Source organism: Drosophila virilis, chromosome 3, assembly GCF_030788295.1.
Source record: "Drosophila virilis strain 15010-1051.87 chromosome 3, Dvir_AGI_RSII-ME, whole genome shotgun sequence".
NCBI lineage: Eukaryota > Metazoa > Arthropoda > Insecta > Diptera > Drosophilidae > Drosophila > Drosophila virilis.
In genome coordinates this window covers 9,266,164-9,280,541 of record NC_091545.1, presented here as the reverse complement: position 1 = coordinate 9,280,541, position 14,378 = coordinate 9,266,164, and positions in this window count along the sequence as shown.

The following is a 14,378-nucleotide window of genomic DNA, read 5'->3' as shown; positions in this document are numbered from 1 at the left end:
GTTTTAATTGGTTTAAAATTTCCATTGACGCGTTTTCCAACTGTGGCTTGCAATTGCCTGCAGTGGTTTGAGGTTTAATGGGCGCCAGCTGTGATCTATTCGATTTCTGCCGCATCGAATCAAATTGCACTTATTATAACTTTTCATGCATCTTGAGTCCAGAGAGTCAAGGCTTTGGGTATATTAGAGTACATTTAACGCTTCAAATATACAAACTGTATAATTTCTGCTTCTTAAGCAACTTATTTAATGAATTTTGAAGTGTAAAGCTGTAAAGTGAAGCCATTTTGGGGTTTTGATAGCTTGTTGTGGGTCTCTTTAATAAGGAAGGAAATATGAGAACCCTAATAAGCTAATACTATCTTTTTCCAAATGGTTATAGTTCTTTTGAGCTTCTTTCTTTTTGGAAAATGTTAACAATATGAATAATAATAAAAAAAAAATAATAATAATAACAGATACATAATTAAAGAAATGAAGATTAACAGAAATAAATCAAATAATTATGATAATAAACATTTTAATAGGAAGCCCCCCACTAATAAGTTTTTAAAAATGTTTCCCCGCCTGAAATTCGTAGGAGGATTCTTGCCACAGCTACTTTCTCAGTAAACTGCCAAACGGATTAATTACGGATAAAAAAATTAAGATAACCAGAGCTTAATCTAAAAAAATAAAAGTATGCTTAAGCTCCAATTGTCTGCAAGCGAACTCACCTTAGAATGGAAAACGCGACGGCAAAACGGAAGGACGCGCTGCTCCACAGGGCACCCATACATAGGTGCAATGTATCTATGTGACGACAGGTAGGCCAGCCAGATGGATAGATGGACAAATAGGCAGACAGACGAACAGGGAGATAGGCAAACGGCAGCAGCAGCAGCAGCAGCAGAAGTAATTTATGTGCGGGCTGTGCTGGCGGCCATAAACGAGCGGTAACGAACTGGGCAATGGCAATGGCAGCGCCCATCACTGGCGATCGACTGGTCAAAACAAAGACAACAACAATAACAACAAAAACAACAACAGCAAAAGCAACAACAACAACTGAAGTAACCACCAGCTATGGCTGCGGCTGTGGCTGTGACTGTGGCTTCTGCTGCGACTCAGACTGCGCGGCCCGAACGAGTTGATGCTGCTGGCTGATGCCAATTGTTGTAGCCGCTGTCGCAGTTGCTGCTGGCGCTGGCAGCGCTGTCGAGGTGGTTATTTTCATAAATGCTCTAAGCAGCAGCAGGCAGCAGGCAGCAGGCAGTAGTAGTAAGCGTTGCTGTGCGTGTGTATCTGTGAGAGATAACATTTTGTACAACTGTGCTCAGTCGCAGTCGCAGCTGGCAGCGACGTCAACGTCGTTGTCGGCGCTGGCGTTGCCATTGCGCTCTTTTTGTGGCCGCAAGTGGGCGGAGCCAACCAAAACAATTTTTGGCGAACTTTGGCGCTCATTTAAATGCTAAAACTTGTTTCGTTGTTGTTGCTGTTGTTGTTGTTGTTGTTGTTGTTGCTGCTGTTGTAGCGGCACGCCCCAGTTAGATACATAAATATTTATGCACGATAGATACTTTTGCTAAGGTTTAGCCAAGGTGTGAACTGCGCCTGAGTGAGAGAGAGAGAGAGAGAGAGAGAGAGAGAGAGAGAGAGCGCGAAAGAGAGAGCGAGAGCGCGCGTGCGACAGAGAGCTGGCCTGCGTCTGTGCGAGCGAGATAGCGCGCTGTAATGCCGCAAAAGGTGCAAAAGTTTTCATCTTCTTCTTCTCGTTTTTTTTTTGTAGTTATTGTTTCTTCTTCTTCTTCTGTTGCTTGCCGAAGATTATGAAAAAGTTTGCCAAACGACCCACAAAATGCAAATCGAAAATGGCTGCTCGAGTTTTCTACCTCCCCCAGCCTCCCCCCGTGCACCTGTTTCCCTGCGCCTTGTGATTTCTTCGATATGTAATTCTTTTTATTTCTGCTGATTAATTTGTATTTCATGCCCGCGCTTATTTATTTATTTTGCCTGCGATTTTTGATTTTTTACATGCCGCCGCCAAAAACCTGGTCCGGCCTCTTCTCCGTCTTCTCCTGTCTCCAAGCTCCTGTCTCCGGTTTTTAATGTTTATTATCGTTTTGCATAATTTCGCTAATTTTGCTGTTTATTTGCGCGCAACGCACAATCGATCTCTAGAGCAAGTCGCCGCACCGCCCACCGCCCGCCCCGCCCACTCGCTTACCCCTTTGTTGGCCCAATCATTTATTGGCTTTGTGTTTGTGTCAATAATCGTTTATATTTACGTATCTATTCTTTTTGTTGTTCTTCAATTTTGACGATTGTGCTAATTTATTTTATTGTATTTGCCTGGGTGTGTGTGTTGTTGTTGTAATTGCTTTGATTTGCTGCTGCTTTGCTAAAATTTATTTGAAATTTTAATTGTGAAAATATTATGCTTTGGATTATGCGATTTATTTGTTATTAAACGGAAGTCATGAAAATGAAAATTCAAATTCAAATTCAAATTGTAATTGTAATTTACCATTGTTATTTCGCATTTGTTGTTATTTATTTGAAATGTATCCGCCGAATCAATTTGTAGCCCCCTTCCCCCCACACACCCACACACACACACCCGCACACATATGTTGCAAATTGTATCTATGGTCGAAATACACTCATATGTATATGCTTTTTATTTTTAAATGAAGCTTGAAACATTTCAATTTTGATTGCCATTTATTGTTTGTTATTCCGATTGTTATTGCTTTTGTGTCCTTGTTGTTATTGTTGTTGTTGTTGATGATGTTGTTATTTTGTGGAAGATTTGTTCTAAATTTTTATGGCGCATAGATTTGCAATATTTCAATTAAATTGTCAGTGCATAATTTGATTCAATATCAGTGTACGCATGTGTGCGTGTGTGTGCGTGTGTGTGTGTGTGGTTAATTAATATTTAGCCAAACGTGAGAATTGATTGATTTGCTGCCTATATTTATAGATTGATTTATGTGGTATTTACAGTTTGTTTAAGTGTTAGGCAAATATGAGCCTATAAATTGAAAAGATTCAATTTGATTTACTTTCAAATACTTATATATTGATTGAGCTTAAAATAAAGTCTGCTAACCGAAGTTCAACCATTTTTTTTTTAAGTTTGAACCGAATTTAAAGCCAAGCATTTTTGACAAAGCCAAAGCTAGCCCAATCATTGAATCATCTAAGCATATTTGGTAAATGCCAATTTTGGGTAGAAATCAAATTTAGCCCGAGTCTTGTTCGTGAAAATATGTATGAATTGCAATATTTTCAACATGTTTTCAACGGGCAGTTATAAATTAAGAATAGAGTTGTTTCCTTAAAAGTAGTTTTTTTGAAAATATATACGACCCTATATACGAATCGAAGCCTGACTTAAAGGATGTGTAGTCGAACTTAAAGAAAGGGCATTGGTTTGACCATTAACTAAAACATGTTTAATTTTCCCTAATTATAAGGGAAAAAATATGACGGACAGTGTACTTTAAAGATATGATAAGAAACAGAATCTAACATAAATTGAATATTGAAAGAAAGAAATGCAATACGTTTGGTATTCCTTGATTAATAAATAGTAATGAGATTGTCAAATGGAAACTCTACTGTAACTCAACTAATTAATAAAAAGGTTCCATAAAGTCTTTAAGGAGATACAGAAACTTCTCTGTATTACTTGAACCACATTGAACTCGTATCCGACTCGATTCCCACATGGAATTGCCGCGAGTAAACAACATAAATCGATTATTGATTGTGGCAGGGTATCTGGTGTTGGGATATGAGCCTTTAAAGTTGCAAACTGTTGAAATTGAATTTTCAGGGAGTAAAACTAATTAAATGGAAGCACTTTGCTGGCAACTGGCAGCCGCTGGCAGAAGGAAACGTCAGATAGTCGCCATTATGAATGCCCATTGAAATACTGACAAACATTGCCAAGAGGAAGGGAGAAGCAGCAAAGGGAGAAGCGGCAGCAGCAGGAGTGATGGCAACAAAAACTCAAATTCGGGCATAAGTGACAATTCAATAAGCCATGACGTGGCCCAATGTTTATTTAGCATATTGCGACGGCGAATGAGAGACGCTTGGCTGCCAGGGCAGAGCTCGAGGGGAGGGTACGGCTGCGGAAGTGAGAGCCAGGGGAAGCGTCTGGCTGCGGTTAAACGGTGGTATGTTTGGGCAGACAATTTAACAGACACTCCCGTTTCACGTCGCGCGCCACTTTGGGAAACGCTTTAACGCCGAGCTGCTGTTGCTGCTGCTGTCGCTGCGGAGGCTGCGGAGGCTGCGCTGCCAACATAGTCAGAGTCGTCGTCAATGTCGTTGTCGTTGTCGTTGGTGTTGAAATGTTTATTTAGGACAAATTGTCAGTGTGTGTGAGTGTGTGCGTGAGTGTGTGCGTGAGTGTGTGCGTGAGTGTGTGTAGGCAGCCAATGCGACAGGAAATTGCCCATTCTACTTAGCCAGGGTTGAGATATGGCAGCCCAACTACCTTGCTGTCAATGCCAAAAAATGTTAACCAATTAATATGCTCCATTTTGGGTAAGGGTATCATCATCATCACACGCGCCTTGTAATAATTTCAGGGGCGTTTGTTAAATTGACTGCGAAATCGCTGATGAGCCGTATCTGTGTGTGCGTGTGTGTGTGTGTGTCTGAGCAGCTCGCACCCACGTATTCATCTTGGATCTCAAGGCCTTGGCTGCATCTTATTTCTTTTTTTTAGCTGCTTTTTGTGTGTCTTTGGCTGGATTTTGTTTGCTTAAGCGCGCGCCATTGACGACACATTTTCCAGCTGCAACGGCGTTTGCAACGCTCAAATAGTTTCCACAGATTGAGATACAGTGTGCTGCACAGATACAGATACTTTTCGTTTGTTATCATTGTAGCTCGTTTTATATGTTTTTATGGCCTATCCGCTTATTTTTCGGGGCATAATTGATTATAGCGCAAGTAGCTGACAGATACGTGTTTTTGGACTAATTGGAAATTGATTTGTCTGCAGCTCATTTGGCTGTATCTGATATATCAATGTATCTGACAGATACACACTACTTAAGGATAGCCTGACTAATAATTTATAACATTCACTTTTATTATAACAATTATTTTTAATCAATTATATTAACTTTTTCAAATTAAATGCCAAAACACCTTAAATTTAATTTTAGTATGCAGATATCAAGCAGATGTCTCAGACACCGCACAGCCACATCCAGCGACCTGCCCCACCAGGCACGCCCCTATCTGGACCAGCCGCCCCCCCCCCCCCCCCCTCGCACTCGCCTTGCAATCACACAGATATACACATGTCTAAGGTAGAAAATGTTGCTATTCGCAGTTTTCTTAAAGAGCCAACAAGTCTCTTTGTTGTCATCGTTCTCAACGTCGTCGTCGTCGTCGTCGTCGTCGTCTTCGTTCGCTGCAGTTGTTTTCACAATGTAAATATTTAAATATTTTGAAGACAAACATTTGATTGTTTGCTCTGAAAATATGTTGATAAAATATTTGCTCAGTAAACTGGTTAAAAATTACAACAATTCTCGACTGCGACTCGTTTGGCATGGTTTTGATCTGGTCTGGTGTCTTGTCTAGCGTGTGTTGGCCTGACTTTGGCATTTGTTTTATTAATTTTTCTCAACACTTTTCACTTTTCACGCAAGGCGTGGAAAAACAACGCACAGCCTACGCCGGGTCAGGCCCGATTTTGAGTTATATCCATTTGCATCTGGTGGTTGCCTCTTGCATAAATATGCAGTAGACGCGTGTGTTTGTTGTTCTTACAATTATTGCCGCCGCCAATGTTGTAGTTATTATTGTTGTTGGTGTTGCTGCGGCTCGTGCAGACAGCGCGGCACCAAGTGTTTCACATCCCATGAGGCGGCGAGCGAAAAAAAAAAACAAAAAAACAAAAATTTGTAAAGCCAAATGCGAACGGGAATGGAAAATGGGCATGGAAACGAAGTCGGACGCATTCCGGGCATTGGCAAAAATAGAGATAGTCCACTTCCTACTACTAGTTGGACTACTTCGGCAGCTGCATATGATCCATTTGTCGAAATGCCAGTTGTCCATGTCGGTCAGCCTTTGTCTTTGGGCCCGAAGTGGCACAGCAGGTGACCCACTCAAATGCATTGGCACTTCACCTTCCGTGGCACTCTGGGATCTGTTCATCCATGAATCGAGTGGCATATCCGAGCTGAGGCGCAACAAAATTCACGCAACACACATTCCAATTGCCTTTGGCTGACATTAATTATAGCGCAAACGATCGATTAGAAGCATTTTAAAATTCATTAATGAATTGTTTCTCAAACAACAACAACAACAACAACAACATCACGAGCACCAAAAACTACATATGTACATAAATAAGCAGCTAAATGCGCGCCCCAATGTCTAAATGATGAAGCAGGTTGGCATGTGAACAGTGCCAAACAGAAGTTAATGCACAGCTGACTTGGCAAAACAAAAATACATTTTAAAGGCTCTCAAAGTTGAATTTAGTCTCGAGTTGAATTTAGTCTCGTGTGAACTAAGGCAGGGATACTTAAGTAAAGTAAATTTTAAATTGGTATTGTCTAAGAGAAATATGGGCTTTAGATCATTTTGGGATTGTAGGTCTCAACTGAATATTATGTTTCTCTAATAATTGGCTTAATTAATTATTAATTTTTCTCTTATCTATTACCATTTCAATCATTGCGATAAGTTGCAGTTTTTATCTTATCCCATCTTGTTCGTAATGTCTGCATACTTTTTGCACTCACTTTATGCGTGCTAGCTGCTCACATTCTCGCCCATAACAAATTGAAGGAAAAAACTGACTGAAAAATGACGAGCTGACGATTTGTTTGGTATTTTGATATCGACAACAAATTTTCAGCCATCAGCCATCGGCTACACCCACGCCGCAGCCTGGCGTCTATGCCCCAGACCCTTGCCCCTTTGCCCTGCGCCTGCCCAAAAACTTATTATGCACGGGGCACAAAAAAAAAAAAAATAGAAGAAAAAGAAAATGCTCAACACCGATAAAAATGTAGAAATGCTGTTGCTTTAGGTTTTTCAGTTGATTTATACGACGAACGGAAATCGTAGACTTTTCGACGCTCAGCATGAGTGCAGCAGACATTGAGGAGGCCAGAGATACAACTAGAGCTACAGATACAGATACAGCTACAGCTACAGATATACGAACATGTGTTGTATCTTACAGATACTTTCGACTACAAATTGGGCAAAGCGCATGAAATGTGTGTTTGCAAACAAATTAATATCCATCGATCTGAAACTGCCAGACAGCGTTGCCAGATAGCTATGATCTATGATCGGATCGGATCGCATTAGATCGGAATTGAAGATTTGCCTGCTGGCTTTATAATTTGATAATTTAGGTTAGATAAACAGAGCAATAAATATTTAACGCTCTGCTCTGCTCGATGTATGTGCTAAAGCCGCCCGATCTGAACGATCTGTCCGATTGGCCCGATCCGCTACAATTCCAATGCCAATTAGGTGGTTACTTTGGACGCCGGCAAGGGTAGCTCTAGACTTTCTAGTGCCAAAAATTATTGGGTGTTTGTTTGTGCTGGTGGCTGTCGTAACCATAAATTAGCACCTCCTTCGCCTGGGGACGAGCCCGTGCTGCCATATGGCTTCTATGCAAACTGCAGAATGCAGCCGAAAGATTTATCTGCCCATCCATTTCCAAATGAGTCGCTCAGGCGCAGTTTATTGTGCCTCATTCAGATTCTGTTGCTGTTGCTGTTGCAATTCCAATTATTATATTTACAATGAAAACTATTTTCGCTGTTGTGTGGCTGCTTCCGTAAACAAGAGCCAGAGGAGGCCAGCGGCCAGGCATGCCCTTGAGCGAAGTGCAGCTAAAGCCGGAGCTAGATTGATGATCGCAGGGAACCTGGCAACTGGGCAAGTGGCAGATGATGGCCAACTGGACGCTGACCACATGCAACATGCAACACTTTTCACTGTCAGCACTTGGACTCGGGCTAATTGAGATTTCTTTAAGCAACTGGGTTAGTTGGCTTTTACCTTACGCTACTCACACTTGATCTTGGCTGTGGACTTAGCTGCCACGCCTCCGTTACCACACCCATGTGCTAGGGATTAGCCCAGTCCAGACGCGGCTGCCGCGCAGCACGAGCTGGCGCTATGGCAGCCCAGTTTGGGTGTCTGTTTTATAGCCACGTGGAAGACGCTTTACCACCTCCGTGGGCGATAAATCTGCAGTGCGCCCGTGGCGCAATGAACTCACACCCGATGCATTATTGCCAACAACCTCCGTCCGCTGCCTTCGTCCGGTTGCGTTTTGTTTAGTTTGCAGGCGACGATAAACACCTTGGCGCCAGTCTTGGTCTGGGCGACTCAACCATCCATCCAGCCAGCTAGCTTTTCCAGAAATGCACTTATTATAATGCACAGTTTGACAATGCCAAAAACCACTTGAGTGCAGCAGCAGCTCACCTGTTGGCCAGGCCAAGGCGCAGCTCTCGAGTTGCAGGAGCCAGACGCTCGTGAGGTTGACGACTCGCTGGCGGGCGTCGTGGGGAGCGCTTGAAATTACACACGAAATCGCTGCAATTATGCATGCATTTATGTTATTGTTAATTGTTTAAACAATAGGCTTCAGCTCCAATTGTTCTACGTGTGCTCGGCATGGGATATTCGCCCAGGGGCCGGGGCCGGGGCCGGGGCCAGGGCTGGGATGTGCAATGTTACGAAATGTGGAGCCAAATGCCTTTAACTTGTTAGTTTTATTTTATTGAATGGCTATTTTTTCACCTTTCATTCATACATTGAACTGTGCCAGCAGCTGCGAGTGCTCCAATTCAATTCATAGAAAATCACGTATACGCAGGGTTAAACGAGAGCAAAAACTGAGGTGAAAATGAAATATTCCTGAGAATATATAAGCAAATATATATCTAAAAACTTGAAATGTTAATTCAAGAGAACAAGAAGTTAAAGATCTATAAAAAATATTAACTACAAATATTGATACAAACAACATTTCATTGGAATTTAATGAAAACTCACTTTTGATAATTGAGCTAAGAATTTTGATGGTATTTAATTGATTTGCTCAATTTCCAGAAAAATATGTAAATGGTAAATAACATAATTACGCACAATTCCACAAACTCTGTGGAAAGCTTTCAATTGATTTATGGCACTTCCACGGAAATTGTCGACAATTTGTCTGGCCGTGCAGAAGAAACCAGAAGAAGTCGTTTCCGTGATTTACGCGCAACAAAATTTCGAAAATAAACAATGAATGCGTTTAGTAAGTATTTGCAGGGTGCGTGTGTTTTGTTTTCTTACTCCTCCTCCTCTTCTTCTTATTCTGCTCCCTTTTTCTTCGATTTTTACGATATCTTGAGCCGGAGAATGCCGGGAGGGACTTGTGTGATTATTTGACTTGGACCTGACGGCGGCCTGGCACTTTGATTGCGCTGAATTTGCAGATTCTATTCCCGATACCGATTGTGGATTCCAATTCTAAAACCAAATCCAATTCCAAATCCGATTCCGATTTGGTTGTTATTTATTTGCTTATGTCGCGCCAACTGGTTGGCAACTTCGGCGGCGGCAGCATCAAATGGCCAAAAACCGTGGCCGGACTGGCGACACGTAAACATTTGCCCGGCTGACGAGCTAATACCAAATATCCCAATGTGACATCAAAGCACCCAAGGCTGATAAGCAAAATAAACGGCACATCAGATTGCAATAATCAAATATTGCCCGGGCGATAGCTTCATTCGGTTGTATGGAATGGGGTACGTCGTTTAATCACCAATTGAGCGCCATCTGCTGGCGTCAGCTGGCAACTGCTGTTGCTGCCGCTGCTGCTGCCGCTGCTGATGCAGTGCATCCTCTGCCGAGACCCAGATCAAAGCATTTCAAGCGCAACAGTCAATCAAAAAATTTGTTGTTGCCATTTTCTTGCCGGCTGCGTATATAATTTTGCATATGCATTTTGTTCTTGTTCTTGCTTTTGTTGTTGCCGTCGACGTCAGTCAGTCCGGGCCAATAAATTGCCTGCTCCCGGATCTCTGCAGCTCCTCTGGCCGCCGCTCTGCTGAGGGGCTAATTTACTGAAATGTCGACGCCTGGCGCTGATTTTTTTCTTTCCATTTTTCCCATTTTCATTTGCATATTTGCCTCGCGTTCGTTCGGGGTTTTTTTTCTATTTGTTTTGTTTTTGGCATAAATCGATCATAAATTTAATTTGAAAATTGCCGAGTTTAGTTCGCTTGGGGCGAGGCAACTCCAAAGCCATTTTGCGTATTTATAACTCAATAAGACTTCAAAAGTGTTCGAAAACATTCGCTCTCAAAGTTTGTTTAATGCCATAAAAATGCAGTTGTTGTTGTTGGTGTTGTGGGTTGCTATTGTTGTTGTTGTTGCTGTTGCTGATGCTGTTGTTGAAGACACTAAAACTGGTCCATAGCTTTATGGACTCTATAACTGACAAAGGGAAGCGGAAGTTTACTGTATGCATTTATATGGGATATCAAGTATTATTTGTTGCCTTTATTGTTGTTGTTCAATGATCGCCACAAAGTTGAAGCAGGATCCTAAGTGTACAATTTTGGGGCTTTGATCTTGAAAGTTAACAGCATTGGTTTGCAGTCAGCCCAGCGGATCAATAAGCTTTGTTATCAGGAAATATGAGAAAACGACAAAGATTGGATGAGCGCTGGAAACTTTAAAATTCACTTGAGGCTAGTTTCACACTTGCGTGTGGAATATAGAGGTAAACGGGCTCAAGTATAAAATTATGAATTTTGTGCTACTTCATAGCACGAGAATAGAACGTTAAGAAATTAGATATAAGTGCTTAATCGATTTTCATAATCATCTTTGTAAAAATTCATTTGTTGCAAGTGGAATTGATGATTTATTATATAAAGTTTGTTTGGGCCCGAGCAAAGCTGGTCAATGCCTGCTAGAAACTTTATATGTTTAATTGTTGTTGCTATGGCATATTTTTTTTAACTATATTTTCATATTACGCAATATAAATTTACTTTAGAGTCCGCGTGTCTCTATTATAGCCTGGTTAATTGCAACGACAGCTGCCAAAACAACAGCAAAACCGCGCAAGACAAACAACAACAACAGCAACAACAACGAGAGGAGCAACAAGAACAACAAGGACAACAATATTACACGCTTCTGTTGTCATCGTCGTCGCCAGGCAATGGCAGTAGAATTTATTGTTATAACGGCGCAATGATAACAGGTCATCAACACAACTGGTCAGGTAAATAAATATGGCCAGCAAGAGCGAGACGGCGACTGAGAGAGCGAGAGAGAGTGAGAGAGAGACACCAGTGTGAAGGGGGTGGTGGGAGGTGAGTACGCAAGAGAAACGTGCAAATTACAAAGGAGCTGCGAAGCAAACAAATTCACAGTTATTCTCCGTGCAGCTGACATGATAGGGCAGCGTGGGGGAGGGGAGGGCGTAGGAGGCGTTGCGAACAGCGCCAGCTAATACTTGCATTTAATTAGGCTTGCAATAATATTTATGTAAATCGGGCCTGGCTCCAGGACGAGCGCAGACAGCAGCTGTCAATATTTATGCTTGCCCGTTTTTGGGCCGCTCTGTCAATGATTTGATTACAGCTACGCATATATGTATGTATGTACATATACAAATGCCCAGCATTGTTGTTCTGCATCATCTGCATCTGCGTGTGCGTGCGCTTGTGTGCGTGTGTGTGTGTGCGTGCATGTGTGTGTGTCCTTATCGCTAAGCAAACAGTGCAGCATTTTGCTGTTGTCGCCATCGCTTTGTTATTCTTGTCCTCCGCTTGGACCACCCGCGCAATCTGCCGCAGATCCGCAGCTCGCGACGGCTGCTCTGGGCATATTTTTCATTTCGAGCGATTTCTGTTCTCCTCTTTTTTTTTTTTTTCTTTTTTCATTTTCTTTCGATTTGTTGTTTTCGCGTTTAATTTTGTTGCTTTTGACACCGAATGGACTCATGCCCGGCGCGGCTTTGTCAACGCAGCAATCGCAGCAGCCGAAAAACTGAATTCTACCGAATTTGCATGCCAAGCACAAGTTCAGAGCAGCGAGAGCGAGATAGAGCGAGAGAGTGTGTGAAAAAGAGAAGCACTGAAAGAAATCGTATACATCGATCAGGATTTTTACAGCGATTAAAACTGAGCTTTAACACTGCAGAACACACTACACATTTTATAGCCCAGCCGTGGATATTATAAATTTCCCATCTCAGAACTTGTTGACTATATAAATTCCCGATCAGCCAGAATAGCCAAGCTCCAAGGCCATGTCTGTCAGTCGTGATCCATTGGCCAAGGGCATAAGCTGCCAGAAGAACGATTATCCGAACATAGAATTCTTGTGTAAAAGAAAGCCTTTAGCCGAATTAAAGTACTTGTCATTAAGCAAAAACTTGAGCTAATAAAAAATGCTTATATTAAGATGATCTTGATTGATTGACATTTATAGACTGTTAGCAGAGTTATGTTAATCTACATATGTTAGTTAACAGCGTCTTAACATGCTTGTAAGAGCACAGTATACTTTTGAGTGACATTGATCATAGATCATTACCTGTTTTCTCTTTGCCACATCTATTCCAAATTTGAATAGTGTTTGCTGCACAGTGTAGTTCGCATTGATCTCGTTTTGTAGGCCTAAATCCAGAGCCCATAGCTTTGGCACACTTTTGGTTCGCACTTGAGCGATCATTTGTGTGATGACTGTGCCCACCCAGAAAAAGAGACGTGAGAGAGGGAGTGAGGGAGACTGGGGCATGGCCTGTCTCAAGACGCTGTACGCCATTGAAAACAATAGGCCAAATGGCCCTTAGACAAGCTCGTGCTTCAGCTGAAGCGACACCTGAGCATAGTTTAGCCCACATCGATACCGTCGCCGTGATCGAAGTCGTGGTCATCGCAATCTCAATGCCGCTATGGCGCCAGGCGGGCATCTCAAGTGACAATGGCTCGGACATGACAGCCGCATAATGGAGGCGCAGATACCAGAGTAGACCATGACAACAATCTCCACGCTTTGCCCAACAACATCATCATCAACAGCGATATTGACAGGCAGCAGCCACAGTTTTTTTTTTTTTTTTTTTTTTTGTGATTTTTTGCCAGTTAATCAGCCGAGAGATCGTTTGATGGATCGCTCCATGAATTGGTTGGGTAACTGGTTCGACGATTCGGCTAATAAGCTGTCCTCAACAATCTTTTTTGTCTGCCCCCCCGCTCTTTTTTGGCAGCCATCATTAGCGTTACGCATTTTGAAATTCGACTTTTGTGTTTTATTTTCTACCAATTAACTGCAATTGTTTGGCAATTAGGGGCGTGGCATAGGCTTAGTTAGTGGCATTTCTTGTGAGTTATTTTAACTAAAGATTTATAATTTACCGCCAATTGTTGGCCAACTGAAAAGTCCAACTTTAGTGAAAGTTGAGCAGTTAGGTTTTTATTGTTGAAATTAAACTAATAATTTTTAAAAATTGTTGCCTTTTTTGATTCAAGTAGGAAGTATTCTAAGCTGAATTGTTTGTCTTTCTCTTTAACTTAGGAATATCTTGAGCGGAATCTTCTTCTCATAATGCATACGATTGAGTCTTGAAACCTCCTGAGTCTCCTCCTCTTAGCTAGAATTTCTTCTAAAACAAAATTCAAATGTCTTTTAATTGTTTAAACTTTATATAAACAGCTCCTATGCCCACTTTGGAACCATTTTGAGATGTATTTCCAACCGGTTCATTACCTTTTTTTTTTATATATATATTTTATGTGTTTTGCCAAGAATCGCCTCTCAATTGACGATAACAGCTTGAAGACAAGAATATAAATATTTGTTTATCTATAAATTTAAGGTACACTGAATATTGTAAAATATGCAAAAGTAATTTATAAGAAATCGTGTAACTAAAGACAGAATTTATATTATATTAATATAAAGCTAGCCAGCTGGAGGTCAATGTCTGTTATAATATTTATTATAAACAATAAACAACAAGATATAAACACAAACAAATGAACAGGTTGTCTGTATAGGTATCTCAAGAACTCTCCCAGTTTTATCATATGAAAAAGTGACCCCCCCATAGGAGACTTTAACCTGTTGGGAATTGCAAGCACATAGTCGATTTTCTGCATTTGCTTTGTTATTATATGAATCTTGGGTCTATTTCAGGCTGGATAAGTTGCGTTTGCCGATGAGACATATCGATCGTTTAGTAATTGTTGTCGTGTGTTGCAATCCAATGCGTATTGGACTTTTAGCCAGCAATTAGACATTAATAGACGGCTGTCTGGGCATTGTGGAAGCACGTGCAATATGACCGAGTGCAGTCCATC